Genomic DNA, 24,942 nt, shown 5'->3' on the forward strand with positions numbered 1-24,942 from the left:
CATAACTCCCAGATACTGTATCACGCACAAGGTATCCGGAAAGAATGAAGTCATCTCATTCTGACAGTGACATCTAGTGGTCAACACAGGAGACACTGTACAGGCCGATTACAAAACTGCATCAATCACTGAGATGCAGAAAGGCAACAACACTAAGGCAGAGTCCATAGCAGGGGAGGCCGCACTGAGCCCCTGCATCCTCCATGAGGATGTCTTTAGAGGGGGCTCACGCGAGCGTCCGCAGGCGTGCTGAGGCGCTGGATTTGTCAGCCGACAGCCAAGCTGTTTTTCAGAGCGCTGTCGGCTGAAAACATCCAATCAGCGCGGAGCAGCGTCAACGTCATGGCGCCGTGACGTCGGCGCCGTGACGTTGACGTCGGTGCGTCGCGGGTGATTGGCCCAGCGACGTCACTGCCCCGCCTCCCTCAGTCTCCCCCCGCCTCCCGATCGCACCCGCTGGCTCGCCTGCATGGGCATGAAATCGCGCAGATTTCAGCAGGTGAGTCTAAGCGTCAGCGCGCCTCAGCCCTGCTACCCCCTCTATGGACTCAGACTAATGGAATTGTGAGACCTGGATACAAAGTGCACGTAATAATGAGACCTAGATACAAAGTGCACGTGACAATGAGACCTAGATACAAAGTGCACGTGACAATGAGACCTAGATACAAAGTGCACGTGACAATGAGACCTAGATACAAAGTGCATGGGATAATGAGACCTAGATACAAAGTGCACATGACAATGAGACCTAGATACAAAGTGCACGTGACCATGAGACCTAGATACAAAGTGCACGTGAGAATGGACCTAGATACAAAGTGCAGGTGAACATGAGACCTACAGTAGATACAAAGTGCACGTGAGAATGAGACCTACATACAAAGTGCACGTGAGAATGAGACCTAGGTACAAAGTGCACGTGATAATGAGACCTAGGTACAAAGTGCACATGATTATGAGACCTATATACAAAGTGCACGTGATAATGAGACCTAGATACAAAGTGCACGTGATAATGAGAGCTAGATACAAAGTGCACATGATAATGAAAGCTAGATACAAAGTGCACTTGATAATGAGAGCTAGATACAAAGTGCACGTGATAATGAGACCTAGATACAAAGTGAACGTGAGAATGAGACCTAGGTACAAAGTGCACGTGATAATGAGAGCTAGATACAAAGTGCACGTGATAATGAGAACTAGGTACAAAGTGCACGTGATAATGAGACCTAGATACAAAGTGCACGTGAGAATGAGAGCTAGATACAAAGTGCACGTGATAATGAGAGCTAGATACAAAGTGCACGTGATAATGAGACCTAGATACAAAGTGCACGTGAGAATGAGATCTAGATACAAAGTGCACGTGATAATGAGAGCTAGATACAAAGTGCACGTGATAATGAGACCTAGATACAAAGTGCACGTGAGAATGAGATCTAGATACAAAGTGCACGTGATAACGAGACCTAGATACAAAGTGCACGTGATAACGAGACCTAGATACAAAGTGCACGTGAGAATGAGACCTAGGTACAAAGTGCACGTGATAATGAGACCTAGGTACAAAGTGCAAGGTGATAATGAGACGTCGATACAAAGTGCACGTGATAATGAGACCTAGATACAAAGTGCACGTGATAATGAGACCTAGATACAAAGTGCACGTGGGAATGAGATCTAGATACAAAGTGCACGTGATAACGAGACCTAGATACAAAGTGCACGTGATAACGAGACCTAGATACAAAGTGCACGTGAGAATGAGACCTAGATACAAAGTGCACGTGATAATGAGACCTAGATACAAACTGCACATGAGAATGAGATCTAGATACAAAGTGCACGTGAGAATGAGACCTAGATACAAAGTGCACGTGAGAATGAGACCTAGATACAAAGTGCACGTGAGAATGAGATCTAGATACAAAGTGCACGTGAGAATGAGACCTAGATACAAAGTGCACGTGAGAATGAGATCTAGATACAAAGTGCACGTGAGAATGAGATCTAGATACAAAGTGCACGTGAGAATGAGATCTAGATACAAAGTGCACGTGAGAATGAGATCTAGATACAAAGTGCACGTGAGAATGAGATCTAGATACAAAGTGCACGTGAGAATGAGATCTAGATACAAAGTGCACGTGGGAATGAGACCTAGGTACAAAGTGCACGTGAGAATGAGACCTAGATACAAAGTGCACGTGGGAATGAGACCTAGATACAAAGTGCACGTGGGAATGAGACCTAGATACAAAGTGCACGTGATAATGAGACCTAGGTACAAAGTGCAAGGTGATAATGAGACGTCGATACAAAGTGCACGTGATAATGAGACCTAGATACAAAGTGCACGTGATAATGAGACCTAGATACAAAGTGCACGTGGGAATGAGATCTAGATACAAAGTGCACGTGATAACGAGACCTAGATACAAAGTGCACGTGATAACGAGACCTAGATACAAAGTGCACGTGAGAATGAGACCTAGATACAAAGTGCACGTGATAATGAGACCTAGATACAAACTGCACATGAGAATGAGATCTAGATACAAAGTGCACGTGAGAATGAGACCTAGATACAAAGTGCACGTGAGAATGAGACCTAGATACAAAGTGCACGTGAGAATGAGATCTAGATACAAAGTGCACGTGAGAATGAGACCTAGATACAAAGTGCACGTGAGAATGAGATCTAGATACAAAGTGCACGTGAGAATGAGATCTAGATACAAAGTGCACGTGAGAATGAGATCTAGATACAAAGTGCACGTGAGAATGAGATCTAGATACAAAGTGCACGTGAGAATGAGATCTAGATACAAAGTGCACGTGAGAATGAGATCTAGATACAAAGTGCACGTGGGAATGAGACCTAGGTACAAAGTGCACGTGAGAATGAGACCTAGATACAAAGTGCACGTGGGAATGAGACCTAGGATCATTGTATTGCAATATTGCAATAACTCGGGCTATTCAACTGGCAGCCCACGAACCAATGGTGGCCAGCAAAGGGTCTTCATGTGGCCCTTGCACTCTCTGCCCTGCTAGTTTCATACCAGTTCCTTAGTCCAGGGGAGCGCAAACTTTTTGAGCTGCGCCCCCCTGCCTGCTCCCGCAGCTACTCGCGCCCCCCTTAATGTTTGACTGGTGTAAAATGACGCCCGGTGTGACGTCAGGCCTCTGTAACCTACTTACTGGGTTTCAGTAGTTTGTTGTGCTGCGTTGCCATGGCGACGGGCATCAAATTACGCAACGGGGTCATGTGACATCACATGGCGCCGTAGTGTCATTTGACTCAGCGACGCGGCACAACAAACTACTGAAACCCGGTAAATAGGTTCCAGATTCCTCACGCGAGCCCCCGCATTTAATTTAAATGTCTTGGGGAAGAGCGGGGGGCCTCTGCAACTGCCGGCGCCCCCCCCCAGAAGAATGTAGCGCCCCCTCTGGGGGGCGCGCCACCCTGTTTGCGCACCGCTGCCTTAGGCAGCTAAGTACACAGTTTCACACAAACTCACTAGTAAGGTTAGGTCATGTAAATATATATAATACATATGTTAAATGCTGACAAAATGTTGAAATATAATAATTTTCAAGTTTTTAAATGTATCTAAAAGGACATTGCAATAAGCTTGTGGCTTTTCTGCTCCTAACTGTAAGCCCTGAGCTACACAGTTGATGCTTTGTAACCTCACTTAGCAACATATATTAGCGTTTCCAATCAAATAAAAACTAAACCATGTAACAGCTTCGCTGCTACTTTGTATGTGTTTTATAGTCTTGTAAATTACAGCACAAATGTCTCTCTAAACAGGACCAAGTACCAGAAGATGTAAAATATATACTTCGTTTTTTAGGGGATAGTTCGCTACCAAATGGAAAAAATAAAGAATTTCTCTTCTTTCCAGTTTTCAGTGCAGTAATAAGGCAGGAGGTACACATGAGCCGTTAGATAATCCATAAAGACAGTCATTTGGAATAAATCCTGAATTACATCAGTACATGTCAAAATGGAAGATTTCATAATGAAGCTGGATAACAGGTGTATCAAAAAAAGTCAATAATGTATGTGATATACATATATATTATAGTACAAACAATGGGGCAATCATGAATACAAAAGTCCTAGTGCCAAGGTGCACAGGAAATGAATAGATTATATAAAGAAATGGCCAACACTCGCAGATCTTTCAGAGGTAAAAGCGGAATCTATTAAGGGAATTTAACGTTTCGATCGTCTTTTGGGTCTCGAGAGATGTGTGTATATTTTCTTAGACTGTGAATAGCATTGAACCATACAGCAGGAGAAGAGAGCGGATTCGTTGTTGCTCAGGACCTGACGGTTTGATTCTTTGCTTAAACTTGATTCATACTCTTGCTGATTCTGGACGTTACCTATTGAGCTTACACTCTGTTTGATTGATTACGCCATTTAACTTTATTGTTGGTTGTTGCTTTGGTGGTTGGGGATACAGGGTCAAGGAAAGTACCTTGTGGTTCACATGGACCTGAGGAAACGGGCCCGAGGAAGGGGTCTTCACCCCAAAATGTTGTCCCCCTGATTACACCCTCCCCCATTGTGTTAATCCCCCTCCCCACCCCATCCATTGTCTCCCCCACTCCCTGTGTTTTTTCCCCTTACCACCTGTATTTAGGGTCCATTACTATTTACCCGCTTGTGTGACATCGCTCCAAGTTTATTTGTACTATCTTTTGCTTGCATTAAATAATTTTCATTTTTGGCATATACCTTGTTTTGATCATTTTCCCCTTAGTCAGTGAGTGCTGGAACTTTAGTTGGTGTTTGGTTATTTTATATGGGTTTGCAGGAGGCTGTGCCACTGCTGGTGGCGACAAGGCAAATTTGAGGTGTCAAATGGCCTCGGCGTTGGAGGTGTGTGGACTGGTCAGTTCTACCCAGGCGGTCAATTTGGTGGAATGTAAGGGGTCCAACAGGATGCACTCTTGGGCTAGGACCCGGTGCGGTGGGTCTAAGGGTATATTCCTAAGAAGGACCCAAAGTGGTCCCCAGGACTGCTCACTGGGTCATGTAGCGACAGTGAGCATAAGCAGTGTCACTGGGTCATGTAGCGGCAGTGAGCGCAGCGGAATGCGTTGCCTCAGGACCTGTAAGATTTGAACGGCCATTTTGGTTCCCCTCGAGGGATTTCCGGTAACCTCGCCAGTAAGTACAGTATCTTGGGAACTGGGTAAATATCTCTAGAACTGAAAATAGTAGTCGGGATTGCTGCTTTAAACTCACTAACCATGTTTATTAAGGCATTTGGGGGATATTTATCAGTCTCTTAGCGGGGCAAAAAAAAAAGCCCCAGATTTTACAAAGAAAACTACTTTCCATTAATTGTGATGGGATTATTTTCTTTAATAAATCTGTTGCGATGCTTTCCACAACTTTCTGCGCCCAGTTTTGCTTTAGAAAATGTAATATTAATAATGAATAAATGTCTCCCTTTGCTGTTTGCTCTGCCTGTGTCAGCTTGGGATTTGATGCGGGTCAGTAAAAGGAGTTAGGAGAAGTTACATGATGCACACGCCATAAATCGAATTTATGTTCGGTGTGTGTGTCATTTTTTACCTTTTTACTTATGTCAGAAAATTCCGCAGTTCTGAGGTGGCATAAACTTTCCTGGCAGGGCCCACACCCTGACTCCAATGTAGGAAACTCTTGATGCTTGCAGAAAAATGGTGGTGTATCCAAACAAACTGATGGATACATAATCCCCTATATAAGTATACAGCATGTACATGGATGTGTGACTGTGTGTTTAACAGTGGGAGAAACATGCAGGAGAGTGGATGTTGAACGGTGCATATTCTGAACTAGATAGTTTGATGAGTGCAGAATTCTACGTATCCGTGCATTTTACACAAAACTCTTTCTTTCTGAACAAAAAAATAAATCCATGATGCGTTTAAAACACATTTACTCTTTGCCGTATCTGTGATTTAATGGGTATCTTTATCACATTGCTGCAAAGAATCTTATGACTTAAGCGACATTTGTAACTTGTCCCCTTTATCTTTCCACCTTATTCTATGATAACAGAGGGTTAATTCCTTTTAGAGGCAAGGAATAACAAATCTCGTTACGCCTTGGATCAAAGGTGGAAATCTACTCCTGATGGATCACTAATGGCTTTATATTGTATATTGTGTTTTAATCTGATGGAAGAAAGAGGGTGTCAAGAAAATGTCAACATCTTGATGAGGCCAATTACTACATTTGGTCAAGCAGTTACATAACCTAATTAGTCTGTGAATGATCTACTAAATAAATTGTTTGTCACTGTGGCTGTTCCACAGGAAATAGACACATTACAATGGTTCACCAACCTGCCCACTTTTTTTGTTTGTAATTAAAAATGTTATCTGTATTCCCAAATTACAGAGTTGACCTCGTATTCCCAGTCCCAGTCTTATTTACAGTACATGATCCAAATGTGTTTGTATTATACTGTTGTGTGTGTATGTATGTATGTATGTATGTATGTGTATATATATATATATACATACATACATACACACAACAGTACTGTATAATACAAACATTTGTATATATATATATATACATACTGTACATACATACACACACACATATATACACTACATTAAGCAAATGTAAACACACACATATATACACTACATTAAGCAAATCATATATACATATAGAGCCAAGGGGCAGGCTTGCTGGGCTTGCCGGGGCACCTCGCCACCGACCCCAGTGCCATCTTTAAATGTCAGCTAGGACTGACATATTTCTTTACTAATGGATGCACTCATGATTGTTTTCTTTGTTTTTATGTCATTTATCACCATGGAAGAGTCAGATAAACTGCACTGCTCTGACATTCATTGGACCAAACTACTGTAGGTCTTCCTCCTCTGTGGGGGTGGGAGATATCCAGGGGCACCTGGTCACTGTACTAGCAGTCACAAGTCCTTGGAGTCAAAATGTATTGGGCCCTTCAGACCAGCACGTTTCTCTCCACCTCCCTTGCCTGGAGCCAGCAGTAATTAGTCTGAGAGTTTCACTTCTTCCAGGAAGATTATATCAGACTGTAAACTCTCTGCGACCTGGGCAAGTAACATTATCTCCCTGAGCCTCGGGCAACAAAAAACTTGCACTGTAAGCTCCCCACATGGACGTGTCTGCGCAACTCTACTGTAAACCATTGCACTCGTTGCATTATTATTGTTAATAAAAGCAGGGGGAACCGAAGTGCTAAAGAGGTCACGTGAAATGAAGGCGAGGAACAGAATGGTACTGGAGAGGAGCAGCGGAGGAAGAGTTACAGTGTGTCCCTGGGAGACAAGCGCCTGGAGACCACAGGGAGATGTGCTGGGGAAGGAGGGAGGATAATTAGACTGCGGCTAATAATTGAGCCGTCTGCTTGGGCTGAAGGACATACAGAGCTTAGCATGACCGCTCACAAAGATGGAAGTTGGGTTATTTAAAGACTGTTTTCAAAGGGCCACAATCTAGCCATAGAAAGAGTTTGTATCTGATATGGGACGTGTCTGATTGTGTCACTGGCAATGTATGATGAAGCAAAACATATTTATCACCGCCAAGTCTTTCATTTTTCTTTTACAATAATAAAGCCAATGTTAAGAAGAACCACACTTCAACTACCGCAGCAGGGCAGCTTTTATATGCCAGGCAGGGCAGCTATTATATGCCAGGCAGGGCAGCTATTATATGCCAGGCAGGGCAGCTATTATATGCCAGGCAGGGCAGCTATTATATGCCAGGCAGGGCAGCTATTATATGCCAGGCAGGGCAGCTATTATATGCCAGGCAGGGCAGCTTTTATATGCCAGGTAGGGCAGCTTTTATATGCCAGGCAGGGCAGCTTTTATATGCCAGGTAGGGCAGCAATTATATGCCAGGCAGGGCAGCTTTGATATGCCAGGTAGGGCAGCTATTATATGCCAGGCAGGGCAGCTTTTATATGCCAGGCAGGGCAGCTTTTATATGCCAGGCAGGGCAGCTTTTATATGCCAGGTAGGGCAGCTATTATATGCCAGGCAGGGCAGCTTTTATATGCCAGGCAGGGCAGCTTTTATATGCCAGGCAGGGCAGCTTTTATATGCCAGGCAGGGCAGAGACTACAAAACGTGGGCAGTGATTGCAAAATGATTTCTCTTTACTAACCGCACGTTGTGCTAAGCTGATGCCCACAAAATGTCATAACTCAGCAATGCTCAGTCTGCACCTGAAAACAGAGCGCTCAGTGTCACCGCGGCCCGTCAAGCATTTCACGTTGACTTCAGTAATTGTGGCGCCACTTAGCAGACGCGTCAAGAGTACCGAGTTTTGGTATCAGATTTATATCCTCTACCTGAAAGCCGGGACCAACAAGCTGAAGCCTAATATTTACTAGCAGTCATTTAACAGCACTTGAGGTTTTGTGCCAAAGGTTATACCGTTCTGATGATGTCAGATCTTCCATTAATCGTAAACTAACACAAGGAACCCATGAAGATAGGATCAAAAAGGCACCAATAGCACAGAGACAGAGGGGGGAAAGGCATCAAGTGAGGATTGAATTAAAACAAGCCTTCAGAAACAGAGACAATATGCAGAACCACCTACAGTATCATGCGGATCGGTCCAAAGATAAACAGAAGAAGAGCCAGATTCTGTAGCTGCTGACTCATCACTTCAAAGTGAAATCATTGTTTTTAAAAAGCACATTTCTTGTTGTTGATGTTTATAGCTTTTCAATCCCCTTTTAAAATGAGGTTTCTTCTTATAGAACTGGGAAGAATGAGACCTCTATAATTACATTATTTCTGTATGATTCCTAGTAGAATCAGCAATCTAATCTTCTCTCTTATTGCAGGTTAAGTCTGGGATGCTGCACGGTTTGTGAAGAAGACAGGCTATACGGTTAATATTAGAATATAACAAGCTTTCCGGTGCTTTATGAAGAGATTCTTTTCTTTGGGCTTTAAACAACCTTTTGTAAAGCATTAAACAGTCTAATTAGCTTGCTTCCTTAAAGAAATCTAGCCGTGTTAATAGCAAATATTTGGCTGCTACCATCTTTTTGCAAATTGATTACAAGTTGGATTTCTCATGGGCCTCTGAATGGGGAAGTGTTTGTCAATGAAGTGTTTTCTTTCCCCTTATCCCACCCTGTCCTTATCAGAGACCCAATAAAGATGAGGAGGGATTGAGGGGGTCCCTAGCTGTGACATCAGACAAAAGGGAATTTCCATTGGTCAAAGAGCTTGATTAGGAATTCACGCCTCTATTACCAATGCCAGATTACCCTGATCTCCCTGACTGCTTTTTTAATAATACACTTTTGTATGTATGTCTTTGTTTATATAGCGCCATTAATGAATATAGCGCGTCACAGCAGTAATACACGTGACCATCATATAAATAACAAATAATACAAATAACAGGTCATGGGAATAAGTGCTTCAGACATAAAAGTGACATTTAGGAAGAGAAGTCCCTACTCCTAAGAGCTTACCCTTTTTTGGAGTGATGCGACGTCACATTATTAAAGGGAAGGAAGCCATCCAATCAGGTAACATATGCTTTAGAGTGAGGGTTTAGTGTAAGGGGTTAAGCTTTTTAGGGTAGGGGATAGCGTTAGTATTATGGGTTAAGATTAGAGGTATTTAAGGTAAGGTTATGGGTTCACCTTGGCAGCAAAATGGCCGGCGGCAAGATGTCCCGGCGCAAACCAGCCACAACTAAATGATTTAGTCCAGCCTCTTAACACTTAATCCTGTGCTTTTCTCTCTGTGGTGTGTGCTGGAAGTGCTATCTAAAACTATGAAGTCTAAACTCAGAGGCTGGTTCCGTTTGTGCCTTCCTGCTGGAGAAATGGATGCACAGTTACTGATATGGGAGACTAAGAACGCGCTGTATATTTCCATGACGGTGCTAAACTTACAAGTTACTTTCAACTTCAGTGTTTTGAGTTTCTCATAGAGCAGGGCTGGCCAAACTCCAGTCCTCGAGCCACCAACAAGCCAGGTATTCAGCATATCCCTGCTTCAGCACAAGTGGCTCAGTCATTTTGATTGAGCCACCTGTGCTGAAGCAGGAATATCCTTAAAGCCTGACCTGTTGGTGGCGCTTGAGGACTGAGTTTGGCCGCCCCTGCCATAGAGGAGGGGGCACTGTAAAAGCTCTGTGTCAAACAAGCCTATGTTAACATTTGGTGGCCCATATTACTCAACACTCATTGTGGGAGCTTAACTATGCGCCAATGCAAGGTATGGTGCCCTGATCGGGATTACTGCCATCCAAGTCAATGCCCGTTAATGCGGGATTGGGCATTACTGCCATCCAAGTCAATGCCTGTTAACGCGGGATTGGGCATTACTGCCATCCAAGTCAATGCCCGTTAACGCGGGATTGGGCATTACTGCCATCCAAGTCAATGCCCGTTAACGTGGGGATTGGGCATTACTGCTACCCAAGTCAATGCCCGTTAATGCGGGATCGGGCATTACTGCCATCCAAGTCAATGCCCGTTAATGCGGGATCGGGCATTACTGCCATCCAAGTCAATGCCCGTTAACGTGGGGATCGGGTATTACTACTACCCAAGTCAATGGGTGTTAACGCTGGATTGGGCATTACTGCCATCCAAGTCAATGCCCGGTAATGCTGGATCTGGGTGCCCATCGATGCTTAGTGAATCCCAACGGTTGAGTGTTACCTCCTTTATCAGATGCACTGGATTTCATGTATACTTGTGAGATCTGACATATGTTTCTTAGGTCAGGGGGGCGCATACTTTTTTCCCTGCACCCCCCCCCGCCGGATGTCCTCCTCTCCGCGCGCCCCCCTCCCTCCTCCTCCTTACCTCGATTCCCGGCGTCTGAACGTCATGCTGTCATGCTATGGCAACGTGACGTCACATGACCCCGCGGCGTCTTTTGACGCCACGTTGCCATGGCGACGCGTCTCCAGGTGCCGGCCGAATCACGGTAAGTGAGGTTTACAGAGGCCCTGCAGCTGCCCCGGCACTTAATTTAAGTGCTTTCGGGAGGCGCGCGGGACCTCTGTAAACCCCGCGCCCCCTGCTGGTAATCTTGAGCCCCCCCCCCGGGGGTCGCGCCCCTCACTTTGCGCACCGCTGTCTTAGGTTAACACAGACTTGGACTTGGTAACAAGTTATCTGCAAGTGCTGTGTACCAACCAAGTTAGCTGTTTTTCTGCATATTTTGCAGATGCTTGATGCCTTAGCACTACTTAGTAGATAGAGCTCTAAATGCATCTTGTAAAGTGTGCATCTTTTTACATGAATTTATCGAAGTGCGGTCAGTAATATTTGTGTCTGTAAGGCGGGAGTTCTCCACTCTTCAACAGAGAGACTGATTGAGCCACCTGTGCTGAAACAGGGATTTCCCTAAAATCTGACCTGTGGGGGGGGGGGTCTTGAGGAGTGGAGTTGAGGGGTGTAGATGTATGGATCACCTTCAGCATGGACGGTGGGGATGAATATGTTAATTGCTGTTAGTTTACTTTGGTCACAAGAGTGACTTCACTTTTTAAACCCAGATTTCATGGAAATATATCTTTCCTGTTAAACATATATATTTTTTAAGTACAGTACAGGCATACCCCGCATTAACATAAGCAATGGGACCAGAGCATGTATGTAAAGCGAAAATGTACTTAAAGTGAAACACTACCTTTTCCCCACTTATCGATGCATGTACTGTACTGCAATCGTTATATACGTGCATAACTGATGTAAATAACGCATTTGTAAGAGGCTCTACAGTCTCCCCGCTTGCACACAGCTTCAGTACAGATAGGGAGCTGGTATTGCTGTTCAGGACGTGCTGACCGGCGCATGCGTGAGCTGCCGTTTGCCTATTGGGCGATATGTACTTACTCGTGAGTGTACTTAAAGTGAGTGTCCTTAAACCGGGGTATGCCTGTAGTAACACATTTTTTTTAGCAGAATGAATATACGATAAGATTTTTCTACTTTTAACATTTGAAATTTTAAAAGCAGAAACCATCAGGATTATATTTTCATCCATTTTTCAACAACCTAATCTTACAAATGACTTTAAATGTATTTCAATGCCTGTTTAAGACCCTCTTGGCCAAGATGTGCTATATACCTGGAAGGGGAAAAATTAGTTTTCCTTTAAGTATATTCCTCACATTAACTCAACTGTTTGATTTCAAGTGGAGAAGAAATTGCAGTTTTCTCTGAGACTGAATCAGTACTGTATGATGGTGCTGAGTATGTCGAGGCATTCCTCAAAGGAGAGGCTTCTGTGTTGCTATTTGGAGGGGAATAGAGATGTAGCCAGGTCCCCGCTGGCTCCTCGGTCCTTCTGTATTTCCCCCCGCCCACCCCCCCTTACCTCCACCGCGGTGGGTGGTGTTGTTGGCGGGTGGGAATGGCGATCGGATCGCCGGAGGCTTCGGCGGCTCCCGATGCAGGGTGTCGCCATTTTGGAAGTTGCATTGCGCATGCGCGAAGCTGGCGCATGCACAGAGCGGTTTTGAGAACCGGAGGCAACACCAGGGAAGCGCGCATGCGCAGTGTACTATGTGCACGTGGCATCCCATAGAGATAGGCTCCGTGGGGACTACAAGCCCCATAGTGCTCAGGGGCAGGAATACCACATGACGCCAGGGAGCCAATAGCGCGGCCAGGTCTTCTGCAACATGAGATAAATTTTCGCGCGCTGGAACAGAAAGAGGCAGTCAGAGCTGGGACAAGGATATGGGAGGTTGTAGGTGCAGGGGTCCGTGACCCTCTGCACTAGGCCTGGTAATCCCGTAGGCCCCAGCTAGGCCCCAACTCACTTGGAAAGATTGTGGCTGCTTTAGGGACAGGCCCTTAGGTATGGACCCTGCCCCAGTAGCTGTTTGATAGTTCAGGGACACGGCTGCAACGCTGAGCAGCCCTGATAATTGTGGTCTGGGACCAGACCCCTTCAAGATACAGAGACTGTCTTCACGGTGGGACCATTCAGTGGGATAGCACACCACGCGGAGGCGGACTCATCGCGGGATCAGCGGATCCACTCTGTCTTCCTTTTGGCGCGTCCGGGTGTGGACACACCCGGCAGGTATCATACACCAAGTGCACCAACCACTACACCTCATCTAGTGGGCAGCGCTGTCTCACACATTGGAGTTGGGTGTGGGACTCTTGGGACACGGTGTGGGTTTACACGGTGGTGGGTTACAGCCGTGTGAGGCGTGTGGGTAGTTGTACTTTTAGTCCTATAGAGTTATAGACATTATAGAGTGATAAGAGATATGTTACAGTAAAGGCCTTTCTATTTTACATTGTGTGTGTTCATTGTTTGGGTCCTGTGAGGGGCTCCTCCCACTACGTTGGGATCCCTCTCAGGGGGAGGTGATGCACCAAGATTGTATCTATATCACCCCAGGCTCCCCGTGGCGGAGGCTTGGGAACTCCGTGAGCCAGCAGGTAAAAGCAGCACCGGTAGCATATTTACAGCGTACAAGGAGGGGGTACGAGGGCTACAGAGATAATGGGCCATTGTTACTAGCCCTGCTATTCCAGAAGACACCTCCCGGCACTGGAAGACACCATAGTCTATACATCGCAACCCCGTTAGAACGGTGTATGTGTCCGGTAGTCAATAAAGCATTGAATGTTTAAAAAAAAAAAATGACACCTCGCACGAGAGCTGACAGCTGCAAAGGGAAGAGCTCGTGGACATAGCCCTAGAGAGGAGAGAGCTGACATCTGCAATGAGGTGAGAGATCTAGATGCCGGTGAAATTGTAACGCGACCCCGGTTATAACGCGGTCTCGGGGTTGTGGACCCCAAGGACCGTGTTATAACGGGGTTCAGCTGTATTTACTAAGCCGTTTCATGCCATAAAACAAGGGCAGGTGTGACACAATGGTTACTGCTCCAGAGAGAGCAAATGGTCTTTTCGGTAAACGAATAGCCCCAAAACAAGATTGATAAATAAATAATGAGAACACGTGCTGACGTTTCTTTTTGAGTGGCTGTGAGTTTCATACCTGTCCGTGTTCGTCAACATTCAGCAACTGGTAGGTACTGTATGTGTTCCAAAGTAGAAGGACAAAAGACTACCGGCGGGCCACGATTTCTCGGCGTCCTCAAGTGTCACGTGATCAACTCTAAGATAATCAGCGTTAGAAACTGACATACATATACCATAATAAACGTCTCATAAAATAAATGATACATTATAACAGTAATGGACGTACGCACAAGATCCAGACCACGTGAAACTCCGTGTGCGTTGTCCCGGTGATGCGCAGAGTAATAAGAAAGAAAAAACTATAGGATGGTGCTCTGCAACAGAATATCAACGCCAGACTGCCGTGTACGGTAAAAAATCACTTTATAAGGCCCACTAAGCATATGATTAGTGCTCTTCTATTTATATCGGTAAGACAACATTCCATTAATATTGCACACAGCGCAAGCGCAATAATAATCTAAAATAATACAGGAGGTCGTCTTTACAGTGATGGAAGTGTTTGAATTGCAATTAAATTACATTTTACTTTAAAAAGAAAGCAAACGTGTGGTATTCTCATGTTATAACAAAGTAATTGCTGTACGTGCTTTTGTAAACAGCTTTATAATGGAGTGTATTATACCTATTATAATGGTAATGTGTTCTGAAATTGAAATCTTTCCAGAGCGTTTCATTTGTGGCTTAGGACATAGATAAATCAGCATTACAGTTAAGCCTCCGAGTTGTGGGAAATTTCACTGCAAAGTACAAAGAAATGAGTGTTTCTGTAAATGTGATAATGTGCCATTGTGAAAACACTTTATCAAATGCTGGAAGTAGGGTCGAAATTAACAGTAATGTCTGGTACCACCTTCATTACACAACATGAAATAGACATGTTTAGACAATATCCCGCATTGTTTAGGAACCTGGCAGTGCCAAATGTTGCTAGTATAACAGTGCTAATACTGTTTACAGCTGTGGAAGCCATTGTTAGCTGGGCTGCTCCTTGAACTCAGTGATGAAGAACCTTGAAGGTTAGCAGACAAGTTACATCTCTATGGCTTGTTTCCCAAAGACGTGTAATAGCTTTTCAAATGTCGGTGGGAATGGCTAACTGACTAGCACAATGACCGGTGCAAAGACCTCTTTCTGCTCCACATACTGTAAGTATTGCTTATGAATCTTCTTTATACAAACTGGGCAAAACAAGTTGGATACATCATCGCAATCAATGGATACACTTTCTAAATTACACTTTATAGGAAATAAAGCAGCAATCCCCCTCTCTTTTTTAACCCTCCTCCTTTTTTTTATATACAGGATATGAACCAGGGTTCCCAAGATACTTAGGGGTTCATGCCGTAAGCGCCGGAAAAGCACTTCTCGCCACTTTCCCGCCAAAAATGCCTATCCCTATTCAGTAAGGGGTGAGAAAGTGGCGAGATTAAAAAAAAAAAACGCTGTTTTTTTCCCCCGCCGGTGGCGAGGTGAGAAGGCACTTTCCGCCTAAAAATGAAACATTTTCCGCCACGCTGTATTCTAGTAGAGGCGAGTAGCTAAGCGGAGCTATTCGCCACTCTAGAATGGCGTTTTGCTGGCGAATCAGCCACGCAAGAAAAAGATGGCAAGTTGCTGCTGAGAGGCAGCGGATGAGTGGCGGATGGGCACTTAGAAAAATTTCAGGCCTTTTTCCTGGCTGGGATTGATGCCGGGGGTCTTCGGAGCTGATACCATTAATACAAGCACCGGACCCCCCCGGCATACATCCGAGGCAGGAAAAATGCATTTAAAGGCCACTTCATTACCTTAGCGGTTAACCGCTAAGGCAATGAAGGGGTTAAAGAGCCGTGCCAGGTTTATTGTGGGTAGCGGGGGTGGGTGAAGGGGGTATTTGGCCCTTGTTTGTTTAGGGCTTGCGGGGGGGTTGCGGGTGCACTTAACCCCTTCACGACCGTAGCAGTTAATATCGCTACGGTCATGAAGGGGTTAAGGCCTCCCGCTACCCACCCGCAAGCCCTAAACAAACCACCGTTGGGGCTAATACCCCCTTCACCCACCCCCGCTACCCACAATAAAAAGAAAACACACACAACAGCCCCACACTAATTAAAGAAATATATATATATAACCCCAACAACACCTATACCCCCCTAACATACAGTATAGTAATGGGCACAATGACTATTATCCACAAATGGATAATAGTGCATGTGTCCATTTAAAATACATATAGAACAATAAACACATTAAATACATGTAGCACTCACCCATGTCCGGCTGCCACGATGAAGGCCATCCTCATCTTCATCCTGCCCATGCCTCATCCCCTTCTGCAAAACAGACACAATAATTAAAATATCCAATGTAATGTCCCCTAACCCCTTAATCACCATAGCGGTTATTAACCGCTACAGTCATTAAGGGGTTAACCCACCATCACCCACATACCCTCCCCCACTACCTCCCCCCCCCACCCCCTGAGGCCTAACCACCCTCACCCACTACCCACAAGGGAGTCCTACCACATACCCTTGGGGCCAATACCCCCTCCCCCCAGCACATACAGTACAATAATGTGCCAAATAACTATTATCCACATAGGGATAATACATTATTTGGCCATTATTAAACACATTAAATACCATAGTAAAATAAAGAAAATTCTACGCACCTCTTCAATAAGAAGGCCCCGTCGCCACCATTATCATTCTGTTCCGTTGCTAAAATAATAAACAGCCAATACATTTCAATGACATTCACATATCAATGAACCCCTTAATCACCTTATCGGGTACTAACCTCAAAGGAAATAAGGGGTTAAGCCATCCTGTAATGGCAACACCACTGATCCATAACATCCTCAATGAATTAAAATGCAATTTCCTAAACAAATCTAATGTAATCATTCAATCTAAAGCATCAAATGCCAATCCAAAGCCTCAAATGCCACTTAAAACATTGCATTTACATTGTATACATGTTGCCTAAAATGTAAGCTACATGTAGACGCAGCAAATCAATGTTAACAATACAATATTCCTAATAAAATAGCATTACATCACAAAAAGTATACTATGTCATCCAATAAAGTCACCATTAATCAATTAACATACATGAATTACATCCCAAAACAATTAAAATAGCATCCATAGCAATTACACAATTAACTATAGCTACCGTTACGGAGAACAAGTTAGCATCATACAAAATAGGACACCAACAATTACAATATACTAAAGCAAGCCTCACCATTACCTACAGTACAGCATAGAAGCCCAAAAATTACATCTCTCTAATTATAAAATACATTTAACACACATCTATGCATAGCAGCATAGCCACAATCATTTACAATACTGCAAATCAAGCTTTTACAACACTATCATTTCTTACCCTGTATGTATATATCTCTCTAGACATACATACATACATACAGTGGCAAGCAATGATGTGCATTAAAAAAAATAAACACATGAAAAACAAAAAAAAACACATTTACATTAAATACATTTCTTTAGTTAACTTACCATTACTTGACCCACTCACCGACTCCCGTTGATCAGCTTACTCACGAACCAATCCACGAACAGGAACCCATAAAATAAAAAACCATAAAATAATAAACATTAAAATAATAAAACACGGCAATCCAGGGGTCTTCTAGTTGTAATCCATCTTCATCTGTATTCTTCTATCTTCTTCCGGGGTCTTCTTCCCGTCTGCTGCCACGCCCTGGTCTTCTTTCTTGTCCGGAGGTCCTTCCTCCTCGGCGTCTGGCTTCAAAATGAGACGACATAGGCTTTTAAAGGCCTATGACGTCACATTTTCGTCATGGTTCCCACGGCCCTGATTGGGTCGTGAAAACCATGTGTTTTGGCCGATAAAAAAATAAATGATGACGTCACTTAAAGGCAATTAATGCACAGCCAATCAGAATGGCTTTTGCTTCAATTGCCTTTAAGATGACGTCATTAAAAGAAACATGGCCGGCCTCACATGGTACGGCAGCCAATCAGAGCGTGGGAAGTCTATCCCTACTCTGATTGGTTCTGTGGGTAGTGGGGGAGGGTATGTGGGTGATGGTGGGTTAACCCCTTAATGGCTGTAGTGGTTAATAACCGCTATGGTGATTAAGGGGTTAGGGGACATTACATTGGATGTTTTTATTCTTGTGTCTGTTTTGCAGAAGCGGATGGGGCATGGGCAGGATGAAGATGAGGATGGCCTTCATCGTGACAGTCGGACATGGGTGAGTGCTATATGTATTTAATATATTTATTGTTCTGTATGTATTTTAAATGGACAACTGCACTATTATCCATTTGTGGATAATAGTAATGTTGCCCCTTACTGTATTGTATGTTGTGTATTGCTATGTTTATTGGGGACAATTGTCCCCAATAAACATGCTATTATGCGTTAACCCCTTCATTGCCTTAGCGGCTATCCGCTATGGTAATGAAGCAACATTAATGTATTTTAATAATATTGTGCGGGAGCAGGGGGCCCCCTGAGCTGAACCGCATTGATTTGTGGCTCAGAGACCCCCTGCTTCCCGAGTTACAGGCCCCGGTTTGGGGCATGGGTTACAGTGTGTACGCCATGTTTATTGCGGGCACGTAGCGTATAGGACGCTATAAACATGGCGGCGACACTGCCCACACGATCACACATACCGGGGCCTGTAACTCGGGAAGCAGGGGGTCCCTGGTCCACAAAGTGATGCGGTTCAGCTCGGGGGACCCCCTGCTCACTGTACAATATTATTAAAAATACATTCATGCTGCTTCGCTACCATAGCACATAGCCGCAAAGGTAAGGAACGAGTCTTTATTGATATAGGTGTTTTATTCATAGTGTAGATGTGCAGAGGGTCTCCGGAGCTGACCCGCTTTGGTTTTAGGTCCGGGGACCCCCTGCTTCCCGAGCTACAGGCCCCTTTATGGGGTGTCGGTATCCTTCTGCTTTGTTTACATTCCGCGGTCACGTGATCGGGACCTTTAAATGCAGAGGGATACTGGCACCTCATAAAGGGGCCTTTATCTCAGGAAGCAGGGGGTCCCCAGACCTGAAACCAATGCGGTTCAGCTCCGGAGACCCCCTGCACATGTACACTATGAATAAAAATGGTTTAAATTTTTTTTTTATTGTGCTGATGTTTGCGCCGAGAGAGCAGCGGATCTCTCTCTGCTGCAAACACAACTTGGCAGGGGACGGCTTCTCGGCAGTTTCTCGCCAGGCAGCCGTCTCGCCACCGGTTACTAGCCATTTTATCAAATGGTGGTGGCTAATTCATTCGCCAGGGATTCACCCATTACAGCATACAGCCAGTTTAACACGCCAAAAACATGGCTAATTGCTAAACTGGCTAATGCATTTTTTCGCTGCTTACTGCATGATGCCCTTAGTCTTGTTTCACAAGATACTTACCGGTGAAGCTACCGAGTTTAAATCTCCCTCCAGGGAAACAAAATGGCTGCCACATTTCAGGCCAATAGGAAGCTTCAACATTATCGGTCTCCTGAAGGTGAACCCTCTAGTTTCAATCCGGTAACAAAAAGGAGGGTTGTTCTTTAAATAATAAATCACACTTGAACATAACTTCTCGTTTCTACCATATCTAATGTTTCTTTCAGAATTTAATAAAGAGAACAACAAAACACAAACTAAGCCACGCATAATACTTTTGTTAGACCAGTTGGAACTCATTCCTAACCACAAACAATATTATGTTGCATTAATATTTCCAGAGAATGAAGAAAATGGGAATATTTTACAGTGAGGTATACACGATAAAGATGAACCAATAGTTGCCGTGTGATGGTACTAGAGGATACGACTTACCGTAGTCCAACTTTTTACACACTCATATTACAATAGACTTTTTTTTAAATATACAATCATACAATTCTTCTAGAAAGAAAATGGGTTTATTTTAGAGAGTATACTGGACACCTAACAAGCTCCTATTGAACCCCCAAAATAATCACAACATATATATAAGCATATGAGTGTCACAGAGGAGTGCTACTGAGCATGGCAATATATATTTAAAACCAGAGACAGCACATAAAACACAGACAAAGCTCAGTTGTCTCTGATTTTAAATATATATTGCCATGCTCAGTAGCACTCCTCTGTGACACTCATATGCTTATATATATGTTGTGGTTATTTTGGGGGTTCAATAGGAGCTTGTTAGGTGTCCAGTATATTTTACAATTCTTGTTCAGCTAGTCCTGGCTGATTGGAGGTTGGCAACCTCCTACTTAATTTAAGCTCACCCCCCCCCCCACATTTAAATGGTTAAGGGCTCACTCCATAGCATCTTCCACACAGGGGAACTTGTTTGCTTGCAGGATGGTTGTGACATCTCTAATACAGAGTGCTTTTCCTGGTAATGTACAGGTTAATAAAGGCTTCAATCAGACTTAGAACTTTGCAACTAATATTGACAGATTTACTATAAATCATTCTTCCTGTTATTACACAGGTTATTAAGAATTTATATTAGCGTTAGGGACCCCTGAATTGTGGTCTGCCGTGACATTGGCTCAGGGGCTTACAACAATTTTGGCCAAAAATGTCAAACTAAAAGACCATTTTACTTAATAGATATTTATACATATATATTTAGGCACTGTACCGTGTATTATTTTAGAGAGCCCTGCCTTTTCCAATTTTACAGCACTAAATCTTTCTACAATACAGACCAAAGAGCCATACACCATTGTGTTATACATGTAGAGAGTTGTTAAATCAGGCACAATACCACTACTTTTTTTTAAGCCACTTTGCCCACAGGATTAAGTAAAGTGATTGTGGCCCATACAGATAGGTTGGATGCCGACTATAATACCATTAATGGACCAATATTGACCTTGCAGCCCATTGACTTGAATGGACTGTAAGGTGCCTTCAGCACCCGTGATGTCCCGTGATTGTACATGAGCTTTTGAAATCTCATTAGTCTCTATTCAAGACGTATTAATGACATTTGTGAGATCCCTGTGCAGTGGATTTCAAAATCTACTGACCCTAGGCACTTGCCTGTGTGGCCGCCTCCTTTCTGCCGCCCACCTGCTCCTTTGACATCCCAGCGTAAAATGATGCCACGGACGTCACGAATGTCATGTCGCACGGGGGTGTGTTGCCATGGAAACGCAACGTCATGACGTCATTTGACGCTGGGATTCCAAAGGACCAGGAGGGCGACAGCAAGGAGGTGGTCGACACAGGCAAGTGCATTCCCATTAGGTCCGATAGGCCTGAGAGTGCGGCAAAAGCATATGGGGTGGCAATTTTTGCCACCCCAAAATTTTGCCGCCCTAGGCCCGGGTCTAATGGGAACTCTGACACTGGTGAAGAACTATGATATCGGTCATAGCTTCCGATAAATCTACGCTTCCGCCAGGACCAATACAGCTCCCGGAAATTGTCATTGACCCATAAGAGTAAAAATGAAACATTATCATATTTATGTCTTAAAATATATTCCGTCAGCTTTGTAGACAACATGCACCTTGTGCAAATTATGATTCTGACTCATATTTGCCTCTTGGGTGTACAGCTACAGTATCAACATATTTTGGAAAACTGTTTTCATCTACACAAGGGTGTTAAGAATGCAAACCAGCCAGCTAACCATGTGTGAAGGTCACAATGAGTTCACCGCTAAGGGTTTATGCATAGAGGCAATGATTAAAGCACAAACCTCATTAAATATTTTCTGTATAATACAAAGTAGGGATTCAGCAACAGTTGCCAGTTCACTCTCATCTGCAGGGAGACTCCAGAAAATGTAAAAAAAAAATTCCACCCCTGTTTATTTCCTTCATGTATCAGGAAAGATGTGAAGGAAAGTGACAGTGGGAGGGGGTATAGGGGAACGAGACTGAGGGTAGTGATGACGAGACTATGCAGTGTTCTAGTGATTTGATAACAAGCCAATCTAAAACTAAATGGGGTCGGCATATTGTAGAATGAAATGTGTCTATTGCCATACACTGTTACTTGAAAGGAGCAATCTGTGCAATACCGTGTGTGTATTTAAATAAATCAGTTCTGAAGGATTAGATAATACTTACTACTTTTTTCAATTCTTAATGCCATTTTTAATACGTTTTAATACACTGAGAATCCATTGATTTATATAGCTGGCTTTAGCACACTTCCCCAGCAATGCAAGATCTTTGGAACACTTTCCCATTTGTGATAATTTGTTGTCAATATTCATAGCAGTTTGAGCTGCAACTGTAACAATAGATAATGTTACCTTAGAAATATAAGGATACATTGTAGCTGCTGAGTTACACTGACTGAAGGATTGATTGAAACAGAAAGACAGTCATTTAGTGAATCCTGGGAAGCAGAATTTTGCTGATCAATCACAAGAGAACAAATCAATTGGCAGCATAGTAATTTGTTTTCAATAAAGGTAATTAAAGGCTACACATATTAAAACTTTTTTTATATAACGTGCCGCTTGGCTTGCCTTTTTAAATATTGTTAGTGTACCATATCTGCCCATATTCTCTCCCAGTTCAAATCCCTTCTTTCTGACACTACAATTTCTTAATGGGAAAATGTTTTGCTATAGTGAATTTGTAAACATTATCAACTAAGGAAAGGGTTCTTTACAGTAAGGGTAGTTACAATGTGGAATTCATTACCCATGGAAACTGGCAGATACAATAGATATCTTCAAAAAATGGTTGGATATCTTTTTAGAAAGGAAAGGTGTACAGGGATATACCAAATAAGTAAACATGGGAAGAATGTTGATCCAGGGAGTAATCCGATTGCCAATTCTTGGAGTCAGGAAGAAATGTATTTTTCACCTTATTCAATGATTTTTCACTGTTTTTTTTTTTTTGCCTTTCTCTGGATGAAAATACTGTAAATACAAATATAGGATAAGTATCTGTCATCTAAATTTAGCATAGGTTAAACATGATGGACATATGTCTTTTTTTTTTTTTAACTTATGTTGCTTTGTAAATATGTCATGTATGTAAAATGTACCAGTTGAATATCCAGCAAATGAAGACTTAATCATTCCTATTTTAAATTACAATTGCATAGCAAATAAAGAACAGTTAACATTATCCCCAAATATGATTTCAGTTGTTTTATTGGTTATGTCAAAGAGAAAAGAGAGAGGAGGTCAAAATGACCCTTGCAATTCTGTTCAAGTGTAAGTAGCAATAGTTCCATGTAAGGGAGGTACGTTTACAGTATACTGTATGGCTGAAAGCAGAATAACGCCTTCAGAAATGTTTATACTGTATTCTGCCAGCAGACTTTTATCAGCGTGTTCTAGCTGTCTATTCATATATGGAAGATCTGTGGATGAACCCTTGAGTTTTTATTAGCTTCTAACTTGGCTGTACAATGTACATAGTGCAGCAGATTCATGGATCAAGTTGATATGTGCCTACAGTAGGTGGCCATTCGCATCAGGGCCGCCAACAGGGGGGGTCTGCCGAGGTTGGTGTCCCAGGCCCGGTGAGTCAGGGGGGCCAGCTGCCCACAGGGCCACCAAGAGGGGGGACTTAGGGTAATGACTGCCGGTCGCGGCTGGGCCCCGGCTCTGCAACAGATGCAGGCCTTCCTGTCCCAGCCTCTGACGTCAGCGTGCCGGGCCCCTCTAACGTCAGCGTGCCGGGCCCCTCTGACGTCAGCGTGCCGGGCCCCTCTGACAGCGTGCCGGGCCACTCTGACGTCAGCGTGCCGGGCCCCTCTGACGTCAGCGTGCCGGGCCCCTCTGTCGTCAGTGTGCCTCAGATTCTGGTGCGCGCTGACCGGAAGCTCGGCGTGGGACACAGAGTGAGGAGGCCTGCATCTGATGGCTGGTCGCAGTCGGACCCCGACTCTCTGCCGAATCCCGCAGCCACTGGACCCCGCAGCCACCGGTCCCTGCAGCCACCGGTCCCCGCAGCCACCAGTCCCCGCAGCCACCGGACACTGCAGCCACCAGTCCCCGCAGCCACCGGACACCGCAGCCACCAGTCCCCGCAGCCACCGGTCCCCGCAGCCACCGGTCCTGACCATCCCCAAGGTATGTCTACTTTTTTATATATGGTTGGGGGGGGGGCCTGGGGGGAGGGAGTGTGGGATTTTTATATGTATTGGAGGAGTGAGAGTCTTGTTATTTGTATCGGGGGAGTGGGGGTCTTGTTATTTGTATCGGGGGAGTGGGGGTCTTGTTATATGTATTGGGGGAGTGGGGGTCTTGTTATTTGTATCGGGGGAGTGGGGGTCTTGTTATATTTATTGGGGGGAGTGGGGGTCTTGTTATATTTATTGGGGGGAGTGGGGGTCTTGTTATATGTATCGGGGGAGTGGGGGTCTTGTTATATGTATTGGGGGAGTGGGGGTCTTGTTATATGTATTGGGGGAGTGGGGGTCTTGTTCTATGTATTGGGGGAGTGGGGGTCTTATTATATGTATGGGGGGGTTGGGGGTCTTGTTATATGTATTAGGGGGATTGGGGGTCTTGTTATATGTATCGGGGGAGTGGGGGTCTTGTTATATGTATTGGGGGAGTGGGTGTCTTGTTATATGTATTGGGGGTGGGGGTCTTGTTATATGTATCGGGGGAGTGGGGGTCTTGTTATATGTATTGGGGGAGTGGGGGTCTTGTTATATGTATGGGGGGTGGGGGTCTTTTTATATGTATGGGGGGGATGAGGGGTCTTGTTATATGTATTGGGGGGGTGGGGGTCTTGTTATATGTATTGGGGGGGTGGGGGTCTTGTTATATGTATTGGGGGTGTGAGAGTCTTGTTATATGTATTGGGGGGTGGAGGTCTTGTTATATGTATTGGGGGTGTGAGAGTCTTGTTATATGTATTGGGGGGAGTGGGGGTCTTGTTATATGTATGGGGGGTGGGGGTCTTTTTATATGTATGGGGGGGATGAGGGGTC

The 24,942-nt window shown here is 44.2% G+C and overlaps 1 protein-coding gene across 3 annotated transcripts in view; it reads left to right on the forward strand.

The window, feature by feature from the left end:
- The window catches only part of SMOC1 (SPARC related modular calcium binding 1), a 137,446-nt gene that overhangs the window by 27,335 nt on the left and 85,169 nt on the right, over nucleotides 1-24,942 (forward strand). The window contains exon 1 of one of the 3 annotated variants that reach the window (XM_075614191.1): nucleotides 15,017-15,176. The exons of the other annotated variants lie outside the window; for them this stretch is intronic. The gene's annotated coding sequence lies outside the window, so the exon portion shown is untranslated. Of the gene's footprint in view, nucleotides 1-15,016; nucleotides 15,177-24,942 lie in introns of those variants that run through there. 3 annotated transcript variants of the gene reach the window in all.

The sequence above is a fragment of the Ascaphus truei genome, chromosome 9 (assembly GCF_040206685.1).
Source record: "Ascaphus truei isolate aAscTru1 chromosome 9, aAscTru1.hap1, whole genome shotgun sequence".
NCBI lineage: Eukaryota > Metazoa > Chordata > Amphibia > Anura > Ascaphidae > Ascaphus > Ascaphus truei.